Here is a 19,743-nt window from a genome sequence, read left to right on the forward strand (position 1 = left end):
TGCTGTCCAAAATGATGAATTATAAATAAGAATGGACAAATCCAATGTATATTAACCTGTCTTTAATCCTAATGGTGATTGAGAGGAAAGAATTGGGATTTTGTTTTTGTTGCTAATTGATAAATAATTGCTACTTATGCTTCTAATCAACAATTCTGTTAACCCTTCTATTTGCTGCAACAGGACTCCCATAATGAAAACTACTTTAAAGTTGTGGATTTATAGCATACAGGTAATCCTATAATTATAATAGGTAGTTATGACTGCAGTTGGGACTGGATTTCGGAACACAAGTCATATGGATATAAGTTGAGGCAGTCATGTAACTAGACTCAATTTTCCTTTTGCTTTTTTGTAACAGTCATTAAGTAAATCATTGTGGGTGTTAAGTGAATCTGTAGTAATTAAATGAATGCCACAGTTTTAAGTGTGAAACATTCTCCCAAATGGGCATTTTTTGCAAAAAAAAACCAGGGGTGGGATTCTACCGGTTCTGTCTGGCTCTGTAGAACTGGTAGCTCTGAAGAGCAACAGACATAGAACTGGTTCTATGGCTGCTGCTGTTTTGGCCCACCTGCCTGCCCGGGCTCTTACCTGACCTTTATTTCCTGCTTTTTCAATTACTACAGATTTACTTAGGATTAAAGACAGGTTAATATACATTGGATTTATCCATTCTTATTTATAATTCATCATTTTGGACAGCAGGGTTAATTTTTGTTGCTTAATTATAATGGACTGACAGTATGAAGTTAATTACACTGTTTGTTGGAGTGTTGGGGACATCTGCAGGGAGGGTAGCATTTTAGCAGTCACAGCATCACAACTGAAGCCTTACCCTTTTGTTCAGTATATTCATTGCTGATGCATGTACTTGTAGTCCTTATTTAGCAACCGCCATTGAAACTAGAAACTTGGTTGTTAAGCAAATCAGTGCCCGTGCTTACTACCTTACTTAAGCTTTCCTTGCTTTGGAGATAGATTATAGATCTGCATAAATGTGAGAAATGGTCATAAAGTTATTTTTTTTTTCATTATTGTCATAACTGCAAACTGTAAACGGTTCTTAAACGAGCCAGGATTATCTGAACAAAAAGGATGGCAACTCTCAACTTTATGATGGCTGGGAATCTGGGAGCTCTTATCCTATCCAGATGATTGCTTCCCTAAACATTCCCTTTCTTTCTAAATTCTCCCAGGCAAACACTACTCTATTGCCTGATAATGCTAGCTCTAGTAACGTTAGATCCAAGTGAATTTGCACCTATGACATTCCATGCTTTCACATTATACAAGCATTTTAAGGTTATCCAGCACTTGTGATTTTACATGACTGAGAAGTATCCTAACAAGGCCTGCCATTTCTTTAGATTCTCACAAGTATCAATCAGACATGCTACTGCTGAGTGCATTCATCTCCCACACCAGATTATATACTGTGTTTTTCTCCACAACTGTCTAGACTCTAGAGGGTTGGCTTTTGGGGGCACCATTGTGAGAAGAAAAAGGAAACAATTGGAAGCAAGTATGAAAAAAAAGTATATCATATTTTGAAAACAGTTGCTCTACCTCTAATACACGAAGCTAGACCTAAGAGACCATGACTAAACTTACTGCATGCATAGTTGTTTCATTTTTAATATGTGGAATAGCAGCTTTGCCCCTAGCTGTGGCTTTCTATTGATAGGAAACTAATAAAATGCACTGACCGGTGTTTCAGGGAAAAGAACTTTCCCGCAAATATATTACTTGCCTAAGGCAACAAATTTTACAGGGAAAGTACTTAAGTCCCTGATGATGAGGGTTATCAAATCTGTATCAGATAAAATCATTTCAGTCGATACACTGACATTGATGTAGCTCAACATCAATGAAAAATCTCATTCTGAATTTTTGTTTCCTCTCATTTCCAATTTAATTATGTTCTATAATTTCAGCCCATAGCAATTCTAACAATTCTTACTTGGAAGTTATTTCCCCTAATTTCCAAGCGGCTTGGCAACCCATGAAGTAACCCATGAATGATTATATCCGATGTAGGGCTGAATTCTCCCTTACAGAAATGTATTTTAAGAAGGAGCAAAAGGTGAAAATCCTAGATCATGGTCAGTGCAGAACTTAGAGGTGCCAGGAATCAACAAGATGCCAATACTTTTCATTTAAGGAGAAATGTCAGAACTAAATACTTCAACAGACTTCAATCGAAGGCTTCCCCCACCACCACCATCCAGTCATCTCATATGAAACTAGGTTGTAAATTATTTAAGATTGACCCTATGCAGTAATTTTTAGGTTTATGGTCACTCTTTCTTCTTAATTTACTGTGTTGGGGGCAAGGGCAGTGGTGGGATTCAAAAAATTTTACTATCGGTTCTGTGGGTGTGGCTTGGTGGGAGTAATGTGGCTTGGTAGGCATGGCTTGGTGGGCGTGGCAGGGGAAGGATACTGTAAAATCTCCAGTCAGAGGTGGTATTTGCTGGTTCTCCAAACTACTCAAAATGTCCACCACCGGTTCTCCAGAACTGGTCAGAACCTGCTGAATACCCCCTCAGGCATCTCGGGCAAGAGGTAGGAAGTAGAATAGTAGAATATATCACACAATATTTTTTCATCTAATTCATCCTCAAACATGTTATTTTTCTTTTAACAGCCATTCAGACTTGTTAACATATTTCCCACGCAGAGCTAAAATTTAGTCTCACATTTTTAATTTTTTTGAAAAGAGTTGAGGCATCCAATGTTGTTGTAATCAAGGAAAATTCATTTAATTATTAAACCATATTTGACAAATATGATCCACAAGCAATAGGTTGAAAAAGCAAAATATTTTTCAGCTTTTACTGGGAGAGCTATTATGAAAATATATTCTGAATTTTGCAATAGCAGTATATTTTCCTGTTTCGATGATTTTAAGTCTGCTGGTAATCACTCAAAACTGGGCACGCATGCTCCTAACTACCTCTATTCCAACCACAACTGGCCTTAAATGCAAGCTACTCAATACAAGAAGCCTTGTAAATAAAATACCTGAATTTCTCCTCCTCTCTAAATACAGCTAAATTCGATATTATATTTGCCTGTGAAACATGGCTCAATGCATCTCTCCCTGACTCCATTACCACAGTAAGAGACTATCATGTTTACCAATCAGATCGTGAAATCCGTAGAGGAGGTGGTGTTGCTATCTTCTATAAAAAGTCCTTACATCTAAAAAACATCCAAGTTACCCAGGAGCTTGCTATTCCTGAGACCATCGTCTGTGAACTGTCCTTAAATATCACATTTCGGTTCTTACTACATTACAGAGCCCCTGATTATGACATCGAACATGCAAACAAGCTAAATACACTACTAACATGGGCAGCATCCTGCCCACATGCTTTTATCTTCCTTGGTGACTTCAATCTACCTCATAATAACTGGACCCTAAATGAATGTACAACTGAACCCATGCATGCAACCTTCTACAATGCTGTAACAAATCTGTGACTGGGACAACTAGTAACCAACAATACTAGACTTAACAACTGCCTCGATCTCATCTTCTGCAATAGTTTGAATTCAATTTACGGAATACAAATTAAAGAACCCTTTTCCAACAGTGACCACAACATGATTGACTTTTGCCTCAACATAAGTCCACACAAAAATCAACACAACGATGTGATCCCCAATTATAACTTCAAAAAAGGCAACTATGATCTTATAGACAATGATCTCTCATCCCTTGATTGGCAATTTCTATTCACTGGATGCAATACTGTTGAAGACCATTACAACATATTTTTACTTGAAGTCATAAGAGTCTTCAAACTATATGTACCAATAACAACTCCAAAAACCAGAGAAAACAAATTACCCATTACAATAAGGAAGCTTCAATCCAAAAAGAAATCACTTTGGCAGAAAAACAAATCTGGTCATGTTGCCAACTTCAAAAGCTGATGGAAAAATTTATGCCACCAGATAAAGACTGAATGCACCAATTATCACATTAAACAAGAAGAAAACCTTTTATGCATCAATTCCACCCGTGCTTTCTACAATTTTGTTAACAACAAACTAAAAGACTCAAGGTCCATCCCACCCCTGAAAGGACCTAATGGTAAAGACTGCAACGACGACACTTTTTTTTTTAAACAAATTTTATTAATTTTCAAAGACAATACACAAACAAACAAAACATAAAACATAAAAACATAAAACATCTTTTCTGAAAGCTGCTTGATCCCAGGTTACATCTCTTCGTACAGACACAAATTCAAATTCATGTTCATTTTACATACCATTCCATATCTTATTACCATTTTCCATTTTCTATATAGCTTCTCGCCTCTTTTAAACTTTCTTAATTTTATTTTATTTATCTCATCTCAATTCAAATCATAATGCTTATTATTCTTTGTCTGTTTTTCCAGCTATCTATTTCTCTTTTCTCTTTAAACAAAACTTCTCCTGTACACTGATTGGAGTGTGACGCCTTTAACTCTTTCCCCTAAATTTATAATACTTAATATAATACATGACTTCCATTGGGATTCTGTTTAGTACATTCTAAAATTACACATTATATTTTATAAAAGAAAAACAATTATAAGTATATAATATAATTAAAACAACTATCAATGCCAATACAAATCTAATCATTAATATTAATATTCATTTATATCTTAAACATTTTACACATTACTTTTCAGTTGAATATCATACTTTTATGGGAAAACTTATACTTTCCATAGTTATTTCCCCCCCACATCACATATTTTAAATCATTGTATCATTAAAATGTTCCCATTTCCTCCTACTTCAATTCTCTCATTTATTTCATTGCCTTCTTTTTATTCACAAAAATTTCACTAAGTTACACTAAATATTTTGTCCCATTTTTTGATCACATGTTATTTCCAATTTTCTAACATTATTTCTAAGTACAAATATAAGAATACAATCTTATGTACCTTTGCAGAATCCCTTTTTCAATTAAATTTACCCATTATCTCTAAATGAATCTTGCTTCTTTACATCTTGCTCCCCACCATTAAGGCTTCTCATCCCTTCCTTCCTCCCTTGCTTGTTCTTCTCCCTGCCCTTTTTACCCCCTTGTCTCTCCACCTCCCTTTTCTTCTTCTGCTTTCCCCCTTTCTTTTGTTTTCTAACATTATATCCACTTTTCACCTTATTTTTCTCTTTTTTGGTTGTTTTTTCAAGTCTTAAAGTCCCCTTTTTCTTTTCCTCTTTCTCCCTTTCTTCCCCAAATAAAGTTACTTGTTCATCAAAGATGGCTTCTTCTTTGTCCCAATCATCTTGTTGCGCAGTCAGTTTCTCATAAGTGCAAATCGCCATTTCTAAAAATTGAAAAAGAGTGCCAAGAGAGTCTTTCCCTTCTTGTTCTTCTTCTTTGTATTTTTTGTATTCAATTTTCAATTCATCCACAAGTGATGCCATTGTAGAAAGAAAAGGTTTTTCCAAAACAACCACCCAAGTGTTTTTAGTCAAAGATAATTCCCAAAAGTCCCAAAGTCACCAAACAATCCAAATAAGCTGTTTCTTTTAGCACTTTCTTCTTTCTTCACTTTCTCTTTCTGGGGTTACTGTTTAGTTACAAAGTTCCAGTTAAAATATATCTTTTAGAAGTCTTGTTAGTATTTAATAGTTCTTTGAGATTCTAGGCAATCTCCTCCTTACTTCCAAATCCTGCTCCAATTCTTTTCCTCTCCCTTCCCACTTACAGTAAAAAAAAAAAAAAAAAAATTTTAAATATTCAGAAATCCTTATCCCTTTAGCATTTAATTACCTATTAGTGCCAATGCGGGTTTTTCCGATTTCTCTTGCATTTCTATTCGCTGTCACGTTAGGAAGGAGAGTGAAAAAAAAACCACTTTCCCTTTAACTTCCATTCGCCGCTTGTAAATCTCTGGAAACTATGTATCTTTCGCAAATTTTAAGTTCCAGGGTACTTTCGTTGTTGCTTTGTCCCAGTCAGCAAAAAAACTTTCACTTCTTCTCAACTCCTCCTGCACTTTCTTTTTCCGGCTGAGCGCTTCTATGTGGCGGCCATTTCTGACCGCTGCTCAGCTGCCTTCGGAAAAGGGGGTTTAGCCGGCTAGAGAAGAGAGGTGCGATATCTCTCGACCCTGCCACATCCCCCCTATCTTCGCCACCTTCTACGGAGGTGGCTAGCCCTGAAGCCGGGTGGCTCAGGGCACTCTGGCAGCAAGCGCAGGCAGAAACCGCGCACAGTCGCGGATTCCTGCCTGCCCCAAAGCGCTGCAGACTGGAACTCTCTGCAACGATGACACTATTAAAGCCAACCTCTTTAACACATTCTTTGGCTCAGTATTTGTAAACAGCAATGGATCATGCCCAGTATTCCCTAGTCTAACCACAGATAACTACAATGATCTAATACATATTGATTTTACAAAAGAAAATGTTGAAAAAGCACCATGCAATCTAAAACCATCTCTATCTATTGGACCTCTATCTATTGGACCTATGGAATATGTGCCTACTTCTTAAAAAAAAACCTATCCACTGCCATAGCCAAACCTCTAAGCATAATCTTTGAAAAATCTTTCAGGACCAGCTCCTTGCCAAAACTATGGTCACAAGCCACAGTCATCCCTGTCTTCAAAAAGAGAGACCCCAGCCTAGTTGAAAATTACAGACCAATCTCCTTATGCTGCGTCAACTGTAAAGTCAGGGAATCAATTATTAACCAATCCATTATCCTCCACTTAGAAACAAACAACCTACTCTCTAATAAACAATTTGGGAAAAGATTTATAGTTTTGGGAAAAGATAGTTTTTTTATAGTTTGGGGAAAAGATAGGTTTTTTGGGAAAAAACTATCATGTAATCTGCAACTCTTACACTGCAAAAACATATGGACTACACAACTCGATCAGGGCAAAGCAATAGACACAATCTATATAGACTTCTGTAAAGCCTTTGATTCAGTGGTACACGACAAACTACTCCTAGAACTAAAATCTTATGGTATCTCTGGACAACTGCATAACTGGATAGAAGCATTCCTGTCAAACAGACAACAAATGGTCAAAATCGGGAGCGTCCTATTAAATTCTGTACCTGTCAACAGTGGTGTCCCCCAAGGCAGTGTTCTAGGACCAACTCTCTTCATACTCTACATAAATGACCTCTGTGATCATATTAAGAGCAACTGCGTTCTCTTCGCTGATGATGTAAAGCTATTCAACACTACAGACAATACTGCTACCCTACAAAAAGACCTTGACAATGTATCAGAATGGTCAAACAAATGGCAACTTCAAATCTCAACAAATAAATGCTCTGTCTTACATATTGGCAAAAAAAATCAGAAAATAAAATACAGGCTGAATAGTCAAGACCTTGTTGATTATCCAAACTCTGTCAAGGATCTTGGAGTACTCATCTCTAATGATCTAAGTGCCAGAGCCCACTGTAACTACATAGCCAAAAAGGCATCAAGAGTTGTTAACCTAATCTTACGTAGCTTTTTCTCTGGTAATATTACACTAATAACTAGAGCATACAAAACATTTGTTAGACCAATACTCAAATACAGCTCATCAGTCTGGAACCTGCATTACATATCTGATATTAACACAGTTGAGAAAGTCCAGAAATATTTCACAAGAAGAGTTCTCCACTCCTCTACTCGTTGCAGAATACCTTATGCCACCAGACTTGAAATTCTAGACCTAGAAAACCTAGAACTACGCCACCTTCGGTCCAATCTAAGTATAGTATATAAAATCATACATTGCAATGTCCTACCTGTCAATGAATACTTCAGCTTCAACCATAACAACACAAGAGCAAATAATAGATACAAACTCAAGGTTAATCGCACCAAACTTGATTGCCGGAAATACGACTTCAACAACAGAGCGGTCAATGTCTGGAATACTCAACCTGTGGTTTCTTCCCCAAACCCCAAAAGTTTTAACCTTAGACTGTCTACTATTGACTTCACCCCTTTCCTAAGAGGTCTGTAGGGGGCGTGCATAAGTGCACCAACGTGCCTACTGTCCCTATCCTATTGTTTTTTTTTCCTTATATGTATCCATGTATTCATAACTATGATTTTACTTATACCTACTATCTTGTAAGCAATTGACAAATAAACAAACAAACAAACAAACAAATAAATAAATAAATAAATAAATAAATCTGCTACTAAATGATCATTTCACTGATATTTTCAGGAAATTTTGTGCTATAGCTGCTGCTCTCAGAAGTTTCTAGACTTAATTGGGATTTACAGGCTGCATGTTTTGTAATTTATCTAAATACTATATTCAACTCCTGTTGCTTTCTTTCCTTTTTTAACATATACTAATGTGATTTTTAAAAAACAATTATACTGTATTGCAACTCAAATACAATAATAATTCAGTCTCTATATGTTATTTTAAGCTGCTGACTTTGGTTCTAATAAACAAATCATACTAATCTAAATATTATGTATACTCAAAATAATTAAAATATTTTTACATTTTAATATATCTCTTTCATCTTTCTGTTTGTCATCTTGGGTTAAAAATAAAGGAAATAATTTTAAAAGATCACATGACAAACAGATTGGGGAAGATTGTTATTTTTTTAAAATGCAAAATGAATTCAGGGCTGTTTGGGGTTAAAATTAAACCTAACTTTAGTGTTGAATAGCCCAATAGTGTTCATATGCACATTAATTTAATGCAGTTAATATGAAGAAAAAAAAATAGGGTGGTATATTTCATGCTACATTATTCATAATTCATGTACAGAATTTCCCAACATTTCAATATGTAATATTTTCAACAACATTATTTAAGCAGTCCAAAGTAATTTCTTTTTACCCTTGAAAAGGAGAGAGAGCAACTAATTTCCATGGATACTGGTTTTCAAAAGTCTAGAGGATTAAGCAATACTAAGTTCAATATATTTAGACGGCATCTGATTGGGTAAACATACTCTACTCTGATCATTAAAGAATATTAGAGTTGCTATGAGGCAATAATGTTCCCACCGATGAAAGGTTAAGAACAGCCTGGGAGTAAATCACATGGTATAAATTTGGAAATCTTTAGTACCGAGTATGTAATACATAATCATTGAAATAGCCTAATAATATGAAAAAGATTTATGAAATTCTGGATTGATATGTATTCTTTTTAGAGCTCATGCATGTACATAAAAATAGCTATAAAACAAAACTACTTTTGCACGGAGTCTCTCTCTTTCTCTCGCTCTTTCTCACTGTGCATTTCTTTTTTTTTAATGCAAGCCAACTAATAGAGCAAGACTAATTCTCTTTCAGATTAAGGGGTCACCAGACCCTAGCAAGCAGGCATTAATTCTTGCATTTATTGACCTGGGATTTGTTAGGCAACTAGTTGTTTTTAAAAAATCCCCTCTCTTTGGGAATAAAGGAAGCACAATTTATTGGAATTAAACTACCGGTAAATCACATCTTTGCTACATTTAGAATACTAATATATTCCAGTTTGGAAATTCAAGTATACTATGCGCACTGCAGTTGTATCTGTTAATTTTTTCTGATTTCTGAAATGTTACCATCTTGTAGGACCAAGGGAGCAACCCTTTCTGTCATGGCCTCCACCCCCAGGGTCTCCTTGGATTCAAAAAGCCCTTAAACCTGGCTGGTTCTGATTTGGGGCTGATTTTTTTTGGGGTGGTGGTGGTGAGGAAGCTGCTGTGTTGTGTGTTAGTGGCTGTTTTTAGACTAGGCATTTTTGTTTGTTTAAAGGGCTCTACTGTAATATCCTACAAAACTCTTGAGCTTCCATCCTGACCCCTGCTTCTCCCTGTTTTGCTTTCTTGGTGCCAAATATTGGTTGCCTAATTTGTTCTGGTCTTTTGCTATTTTCCTCTTCTTTTTTCTAATTTAATGCCACCCGGATGACTCTGTCCTACTCAAATTTTGAAAGATGTTATCCTGTCTTTTCCCAGAAACCCCCAATGAATTAAGGTAGACCATTAATAGAATCCAAATCCTTATTTTATGATATCATCTATGAAGACAGTTTTGATTTCCAAAAACCTTTTTTAACATCATGATCCTTCATTAAATGGATTGATTAAAAATACCCATGTTTTCAGCTCATTTGCCTTCTGCTCAAGGGATTGCTATCTTCAGAGATTCTTTCAAAGTCTCTTCTGGCTGTATCATTTATTCTCCTATATATCCCAAGGAAAGGATTTTTTTTAACAATGGGCTTTGAATAGTTTTGCAGATCCTACCATCATATCCTGTATATGAGCTTTTAAAAGAGACCATATATCCCACAATATCATAATGAGACTGAAATTGTTCACAATTTCTTTAGCAGGAAAACATTCGTCGTTATGACATACCTCTTTTTTGTCAGGGTGGCTCTTGGGATTTTAAAAAAATATCTTTTGGGGCAAAAGTACTTTCTAAATCAAGGGTCTTCAAACTTGGCAAGTTTAAGACTTGTGGACTTCAACTCCCAGAATTCCTGAGCTAACATGACTGGAGGAGGAATTCTGGGAGTTGAAGTCTGAAAGCTGTCAAGTTTAAAGACCTCTGTTCTAAATGTTCTCTGGCATGATTTGCTCGTGTGGCAGCCAAGCATTCTCCAAAGAAGACCTGTTATTGGTTCCTGAATTATATTGCCACCAAGTTCCTCCTAATGCTCTTGGTTTTTTTGGTCACATTCTCTCTGAAGCTTATCTCTGCCAAGTCCCCCACCCCCACCCCCTGCAGTTTGGTATTCTCTGTACTTCTCTGCCTCTCTTAGATAGCTTCATTTCTTTTGTCCAAGAATTTTCATCTTTCCTAATGCATTTCAACTTCGAGTCTCTTCATGTTCTCCCCCAATAAGGAAATAAGCTTTGTGTTTGCAACAGATGTAGTTTGGGTCCTTTTCAGGCAGGAGAACAAACCGTGCACATGATTTGCATTTGCAGGGTATAATAATGCTTCTATACTATAACTGTCCAGATTGCTAGGGACCATATCTGCCAATCCCCCTAGTCAAACTGCCAAGTACTGTTTGCTTGCTCTGGTTGCAAGATCCAGGGCAAGCTTGGGCTTGATAGAAGAAATTGGAAAAAGAGAAAAAATATTGTTGACTTGTTAGTTTTTGCTTGCTTATTCAGTGACTTTGCTCACTGGAAATATGTCCCATTGACATGCCTCAACTACGTCAGCAAAAGCTGTTTTAGGTTTCTGTGTTTTAATCCTTGAAACTGCCCAAAGTCACTTGTGTGAGATCAATGTTTATATAACTCCAATCCAATCAATAAATGCTCCAATCAGATACCGTGGGCAATCACTCAGGAAACAATCTGTATTCTTTTTCCTTCCACAGGGTTTCCTCTCTTATGTCCTCCTTCTTCAGCCCCTTTCAATTCCTCTTGCTCTTCTTTTATTCACTGTTTCCTTGCTTCTATAAATAAAGTTGCCTGATCAAAAAATTAGTTAAACCTAAACCAGCAAAACATGTTTTTCACAACATCACAGGGACACCTGATAATTATAACATTTTAAAGTGCTTATGGATTTCTGATTTGCTTTAGAATCTCTCCAGTTTTGAAGTTAGACTCAGATCTGTACCTGGGTCCCCTCACATTTATAAGAACAATACTTGTTTTCTACAAATCACTTGGCACTTCAAATAAGGTTAGATTAGAGCTGCCAAAAGCCTTTAAAAAGTGCATTTAGGAGGAAAAATAAGAACATGTATAAGACATAAATTACTGTATAGGTTTATTAGTTTCTGCTGAAGTCTATATTGATGCATAAATTCCTGTCTTTAACTTACTTGAAGGTATTTCAAAGATCGCTCTGTATGAACAACTTTCTCAAAAGGACTACTAATATTTCCGACAGAGAGCAATTTTGCTGCAGAACTACTGCAGATCATATAAAATTACAAGTATTTTTAGTTACTTAAATATAGCTTCATTATTCAGTCATCCTACATTTGCTCTTCCAAGTGACCACCACATTTTTTTGTTTTTAATAATTTTGGCCTATCTGTGTAGAGAGGTCTTCAAACCTCTTTTTTCTTCTTCTTTTTTTTTAAGCAAAGCAATCCATGCTGCAGAAACTGCATATTTGGAAAAACAGAAGCAATATCTCAAAATCATCTATTCAAAGCAGCCTTATCCTTGTTTAACTGAAAAGTCTTACTAACTGGGATGCTAGGTGCTCCAGAGCTGCGTGTCCAACCTAAACAACTTTAACACGTGTCCAAAATTTGCTTTTTCAAGAGGCAACTGGACTTTCCAGTTTTTCTTTGAAGATGTTTCACTTCTCATCCAAGAAGCGTCTTTAGGTTCTTCTTCAGTTTCTTGGATGAGAAGCGAAATGTCTTCAAAGAAAAACCAGAAAGTCCAGTTGCCTCTTGAAAAAGCAAATTTTGGACAACCATGACCTGAATGACTGAGAATCTCCATAGAAATTTAAGACATGTCAACTACACCATCCCAAATTCCCCAGATAGCTGGGAAAACTAGACCAGGCCCATTTAACTTAAAAGTTCATCAGTGTTTTATTGAGACCAGCTGTGAAAGCCTTTACTAATATATTTTAAACCTATTTTGCATAAGTAAGAATTAATTCACACAATTATTCTACTACAGAAAAAATAATTGAGCATGGAGCCATTCCTCTTTCACATCTCATTTTTCATTAGCCTTTCAGGAGTTTGTCTATAGAAACATCCTTTTCTCCTAGTTCAAATGATACATCATTTTTCCAGTTAACAGATGTTAGTCTTCTATCATTTTCTCTTCAGTTCATTATTTATTCTCCCTTAATTTCTACTGCATCTGCCATCTGTTACAAGCAAGGTCCTTAAGATATTTAAAGCCTCTTGAATGTTTTGTTTCCCTAGAGTATGCTTTCTAGTTTAAACGAGACTATTCCAAAAGAATATTGTTCTTCACTTTTGCATAGAAATCCAGTTACTGAGGTTAAGAATTAACATGATGCCCCTAACTGTTTGAACTTACAAAACCCAGAGTTCAAGTAATGGAAATTCTCTAATAATACTGACTTCCATTGTTCTAATAATAAAAATATACTGAAGCAGAGACCTTGGATTACTAATAAGACATTGCATGCAAGAAGATTTTATTCAATCTTCTTGAAATTCAGGTGATCCTCCAAGGAGAAGCCACCGATAGGTTGACCAGGTCCGCAAACCAGGGCCTCCTTGGCCAATAGGGTGCCAGGAGGAGCTCCGCACATTCCTCCAACCTCTTCCGAATTACTGCCGGAATGATGGGAAGCGGGGGAAAGGCGTAGAGGAGACCCTTGGGCCATCTGCACCGAAGAACATCAGTCCCCTCCGCTCCCTGGCAAGGAAACCTGGCGAAGAATCTGATGACTTGGGCATTTTGAGGAGTGGAGAAAAGATCCACCTCCGGTGTTCCGAATCTGAGGGAAAGATCCCTGAATAGAGACGGAGGAATGGACCATTCTGCCTGGTCGACTAGGCTCCTGCCGAGCCAATCGGCCTGGGAGTTGCCGACCCCGGAGATGTGGTCCGCCGAGATCGATAACAGGTGTTTCTCTGCCAATAACCCCAACCGTAGAGCCTCTCTCATAAGGGCTTTGGACCTCATCCCCCCTTGCCGGTTGACATGAGCCTTTGCGGCCATGTTGTCCGTAAGGACTAGAACATGAGAGCCGGTCACTGATTGCCTGAAATGCTTGAGAGCCAGAAAAATAGCTCTGAGCTCTAGCCAATTTATGGGAAGGGTCTGTTCCGATCTGGACCAAACACCCTGAGCTCTCTGGCCCTGCATATGGGAACCCCAACCCAGGAGGCTGGCATCAGTGGTTATCACTAGCCTGTCTGGATCCCTGAACAGGAGTCCCCTCCAGATAGATGGGGAATGCCACCAATTGAGAGATCTCCGGATTTGTGGTGGGAGTGGGACCTTGACCTGCTCGTTGGTAGGGAAGCAGGAACCATTGGAGGGCTTGGGAGTGGAGCCGAGCCCACGGAATGATGCCAATACAGGAAACCATCTTCCCCAGAAGTTTGGACAGCAGCAACAGGGGGACAATTTGATGTTGCTGGATCTGGCTGATGATCTCTGCAAGGCTCTTTCCATGAGCTGGGGACAGGAAAACCTGGCACGACATGGTATCGATGACTGCTCCCAAGTGTTGCAATTTGGTTGTAGAAGAAAGCTGGCTCTTTTTGGTGTTGATGGAAAATCCATGGCTCTGGAGACATGACAGGGTAATTTGCAGATCCCGATGGGCCGCAAGGATGGAAGAGGAAAGAATCAAAATGTCGTCCAAGTAGCATTGGATCCTCACTGGAATAGAACGCAGAGATGCCACCAATGCTGCCAGAACCTTTGTGAAGACCCTTGGAGCCGATGAGAGGCCGAAGGGAAGTGCTCGATACTGGTAATGGGTATTCTGATAACAGAAACGGAGAAACTGACAATGATGAGGCCAAATTGGGATGTGGAGGTAAGCCTCAGTGAGCTCAATGGAAGAGAGGAGGTCGCCCTCCCAAACGCTCTCTAAAATAGAATGAAGAGTCTGCATTTTAAATCGCCTGTATTTTACAAATTGGTTGAGAAATTTTAGATCAAGTATGACTCGCCACCACCCTGAGGCTTTGGGAACGATGAAAAGGCAAGAGTAAAGCCCATGTCCCCGTTGAGACGGGGGAACAGGTTGAATAGCCCTGAGTTCAAGAAGGTGCTGAATGGCCTGATTCATGAGGGCTTGCCTGGAAATGTCCCGAGACACAGGACAGATCAAAAAATTTTTGGGAGGTGGGGTTAGGAAGTCCAATTGTAACCCTGACCTAATAGTGCTGAGCACCCAGGCGTCCGTCGTTGACTCCTCCTATTTGGAGGCAAAGAAGGCTAGGCGACCTCCGATGGGTGGGGAGAACGACGGATTACTTAGAGTGACAGAAGGAACGGCCCCCCTGAAAGGGCCGTTTACCAGCAGAAGGTTGTTGCCTGCCAGATGTTTCCACCCGTTGGTCTTGGCGTTGGGAGTATGGCCTGTGAGAGCGGGGGAAGCGAGATGAGATCTCCGCTTGGAAGGCAAGAGGGCAATAAGGAGCAGGGCGATAGTCGGCTTTCTTCCCAGAGGAAGAGAGAATTTTACGTTTATCTCTGGTTTCGATGAGATAAGGTTCCAGAGCATCGCCAAAAATCTTATTGCCTGCGAAAGGAACTGAAGCCAGCTTCCATTTTCAGCGTGACTCCGCCTGCCAATTTTGGAGCCATAAAAGTCTTCTTGCTGCTACAGAAGATGCCATGGCTTTGGATGCAAATTTGGCAGAATTGAGAGTGGCATCCACAGTGAATTCCGCCGCTGCAATAATCTTATTAAGGTCTTGGTGAGACCGAAGGTCAGAAGCAGGCAATCTATTCTGGAGTTGGCGCAGCCACCGTATGGATGCCCTGGTGAAGAAGGATGCTGCTGTTGAAGCCCGAACAGCCCAAGCAAAAGCCTGGTGATTGCGCTTGAGTTCAGAACGTTTATCATCCGGTTTCAGGATATCTTCGGGCTCCGTGGGAGTGCCAGAAGATGAGAACGAGGCCAGAACCGGAATGCCAACAGAAGGCACAGCCAGGGCATTGTCCAGAGCTGCGCTGACATTGAAGAAATGCTTATCTAGAGAAGATGGGCGAGGACCTGCCGAAGGAGAAGTGCACTGTTCCTTGACCATGTCTAGGAACAAAATGGGAGAAGGCAAAACCTCTGCATGCACGACACGCTTGGAGAAGAGCGAATCCCCTTGGCTAGAGGGATTTCCTTGTGGCTCGGGAGCCACTTCCTCTGGCGACAGCTTGGCAGTGACCAAGGCCTTGCTGAGTAATGGTCTGAAGAGAGCAGGTTTGAAGACCAATGCAGAGAATGTCTGCTCTGGGTGAGAATTTTGGTCAAAAATCTCACCCTCTTCACTCTGAATGAGAGGAGTAACTGTGTTCAGATGGTGAAGACCTTCCTTCCTCATCAACCTCCTCCCATTCTTGTCGAGAAGAATGGACCCTGAGGTCCTGAGGCCTGTGTAAATCAGGATGATGAGGCAAGGAACTTATAGATTGAGAAGGGAGGAGGGCCTGAACCCTTTCCAGAGGTTGAAGAATTTGCTTGAAGCCTTCAGCCAATCCCTGCCTAATGGCTGATGAGACTACATCTTGGATATCCCTTGGTCTATGCTCAAAGGTAGAGGCAGAAGGCCGAAGGCCCGCTGCTGTGGGAGTGAAGGTGGCTTCAGGCCTAGATTGAGAAGAGGTTTGAGGCCTGGAGGAAGGGGGAGGAGCATAGGGCACAGAAGCCTGTTGGAAATAAGGCCCAAATCTGCTTAAATCCTGACTGTACAGCAAGAGCCTCAGGAGACCAGGATGGAGGATGGAAAGGCTCATAGATAACTTCTTCTCCCCTGGGAGGGCTTGGTTGGGGCCCACGAGTATCACCTGAAACATGCTGTAGTTTCACTCCCTTCTGTTGAATAGTTCTGTTGAACTGCCTCTCTAGCGCATGTCTGTGTTTCTCTGCCCTCAATTCAGCCTGAGTTGCCTTCTTAGGGGCTAGAGCCTTAGCTTTGATTTTAGCAGCCACCTCCCTCTGGACTGATTGGGTGCGTTGCCTACATCTTTTTCTCCTTTTGGGCTTAAGAGACTGTTCCACTGGGGGGGAGCTCTGCCAGGGCCTTATCTTGCTCCATTTGTAAAATAAAGGCACTTGCGTTGGAAAGAAGCTGTTTAGAAATTTTTCTATTAAGCCCCTTAGGGTATAAATGGCCCCTGGGCTTACAAAATGGCCGCTCACCTTCAATCCAAGATGGCCACTGACTACAGGAAAACAGGCTCCAAGATTGAAGAATCGCTCCTTAGGCTATACAGAGCCCCGAGCGAAGTCAGCAAGGGAAAAACACAGCAACCAGCTACACGATCAGCTGGCTTGAGCTCTTATCAGTTTGCCGATCATGTTTACGATCCCTCCAAACTGCAGGCATGGGGGAGGTCTGCAGACGCTGCCCAGCTTGCCTGCACAGAGCTCTGTAAAGCTGCTCCCAACTTGCAGGAGAGAGAGAGAGAGAGAGAGAGAGCCCTGCTCTCTGGAAGAGCAGCTGCCCAGATCCCTGGGAGCTGCTTGAAGAGAGGAATAAAGTACTGAAGATCGCTGGTGATTGCTATCTAACAGAACGCTTTCAGAGACACAGCTACTGACTGAAAGGAGCTGAGTCAAAAGCTGGGGTCTCTCCCGGGGCTGGCTTTTATATCTTAGTACAGACTCAGCTATGACATCATAGGAAGGAGTCAACCCATCCTGGGCTCTCAATGCAGCATGAAGAAGAATCATGATATAGTTTTTAACTTAGAAAGTATTGCAGATGGTTAAGAGGCATAAAAGGACATACCTTCCAGCTAAATGAGTTGAATGTAGGCATAAAAATAAATTAAAATTATACAGAACTCTCCAATTCTGCAAAAACAGATATATGAGGCCAAATCATAGTTTCCTCAGAAAACAAAGCAAAAAATCCTCAGAATCTCCTTATTGCCAAATTGCTAGCTGTAATTCTGCATCCCTTTGAGAAGCTGAGATTGTAATTATGCAGAATATAAAAGCATTAAAAATTAAATTAAAATTATTATTTAATAGCAATAGACTTCGTTACTGCTTCACAGTGCTTTACAGCCCTCTCTAAGTGGTTTAGAGTCAGCATATTGCCCCCCAAAATCTGGATCCTCATTTTACCGACCTCAGAAGGATGAAAGGCTGAGTCAACCTTGAGCCTGGTGAGCCAGCCGGCAGTCGGCAGAAGTAGCCACCGAGACTCATTTAAATAAATTATAACTTCAATGTACATGTTACTTATTATAAGAGATGGATTTTGTATGTTTTTGAGTGTTTAATTTTAATTATGATTTAAACTAAAATATTCATGCATTAAAAAATTTGGCTTGTTTCTTTGTATGATAAACAAAATAAACTGATGCATTTCAGATTCAGAGACCAAGTTTGGTGTAGTTCTGTAGTTAGTAGTTTGAGACCAAGTTTGGTGTAGTTCTGTAGTTAGTAGTTTGCCCTGTTCAAAGAGGAGACATTTAACCTAGTGCTTTCCAAATGTTTTGGATATCAGTTCCAAATTCTTGCCACTGGCAACATTTCTGAAGATGATAGCAACTGAAATTCAACATAGAGAAAATTGTCAAATTTGGCATAAAGTAATAGTTTCAAATATTATTTTGTGTGTAGAGAAGCCCTGCATTTGCTAGAGAGCAAATAAATCAAATACAATTTACAGATAGTCCTCAATTAATGACCATTCATCTACTTCAAAGTTACAATGGGATTGGAATAAAAGAATTACGACCTATACTTGCACTTATGTACTCATCATACATCCCTGTGGTCAAGTAATTCCAATTTGGGTGCTAGTCAAGTGGCTTGAATTTATGACCAGTTGCAACATCCTGAAGTCACAAGATCATAATTTACAGCTTTTAAAAATAATTTCTAACCCAAAAAAATCCCTTGGGAAAGCTGGATTTGCTTAACGATTCCATTTTTTAATGACCACATGATTCACTTAATGACTGCAGTGATCTGCTTAATGACTGCCATAAAAATTATTATAAAATTCAATTTATGACCACAATGGCTTACAATACAAATTCCAGTCCCAATTGTGTTTGTAAGTCTAGGACTATCTGGGTAGCCATTACGAGACAATAGACAAAGTACATTTGATTGTGACTATAGGGTCATTGTTTAACGTCTTAGCTGATGTGTTCTGTAAGACCTCCAGAGATTAGTGTAGTCTTCCATAGATATTCTTTAGATCAGATTCAGTAATCTTTTTTTTTTTCATTTTCCAAGACATGTTTTCTAGAAGGTATAGGAAAGCATATTCTCTTTGCATTGGGTAATATTCATACAAAATTAATAAGACATGGTCACAATTTAAAAGTTTTTTCATCTCATTTAAAGAAGCAGAGATACTCTTCTCATTCTCCCTTTGCCTAAACTTATTTTGCATAACATGATTCAAATTTGATTTTAAAACTCCTAGTTACATGCATAGGTCAACTGTTCAGCTAGATCCAGATATTGGCTAAGCCAAAATTTTAATTTGTTTCTGTATTAGTATACTTTGCTGCCACAGTCATCGTAATATTTAAGCTCTAAGTCATGCAGTAAAATGAGAACAAAATTGCTATAATTTATTCAATAAACCTTGATGAAACATACCACTGCTTATTACTTCACTGTGCAAACACATTTCTCTTAAGAGTGTAATGGTGGTAACTACCAAATTAGTGAATAATTATCCTCAGTAAAAGAAGCATCCAAAAGCAAAATGATTTATTCATTAATCAGATACTGTACAACTTTTCTAGCCCTGCAAGGCTTACCCTTATTTAATTCAATCAAAAAGGAAATTTTATAGTCATCAATCCAGTTCTTTTTAAGTGGATAAGTATTATTTCATTTTTGTCTCAGTGGTGGTATTCACATTTTTTTACCACCAGTTCTGCGGGTGTGGTTTGGTGGGCATGGCTTGGTGGGTGTGGCAGGGGAAGGATACTATAAAATTCCCATTCCCTCCCCCACCCCACTAACCTGCTTTCCAGCTCTGTTCTCCATTCTCCTGTGCAGGGGGATACCCAGCCAATCAGCTGGGACTTGGGAGGCAGCAATAGATGAGGGCGGGGCCAAACAGAGGTAGTATTTACTGGTTCTCCGAACTACTCAAAATT

The sequence above is a fragment of the Notechis scutatus genome, chromosome Z (genome assembly GCF_049901735.1).
Source record: "Notechis scutatus isolate UNSWTSFEM ecotype Mainland chromosome Z, rNotScu1.2, whole genome shotgun sequence".
Lineage (NCBI taxonomy): Eukaryota > Metazoa > Chordata > Lepidosauria > Squamata > Elapidae > Notechis > Notechis scutatus.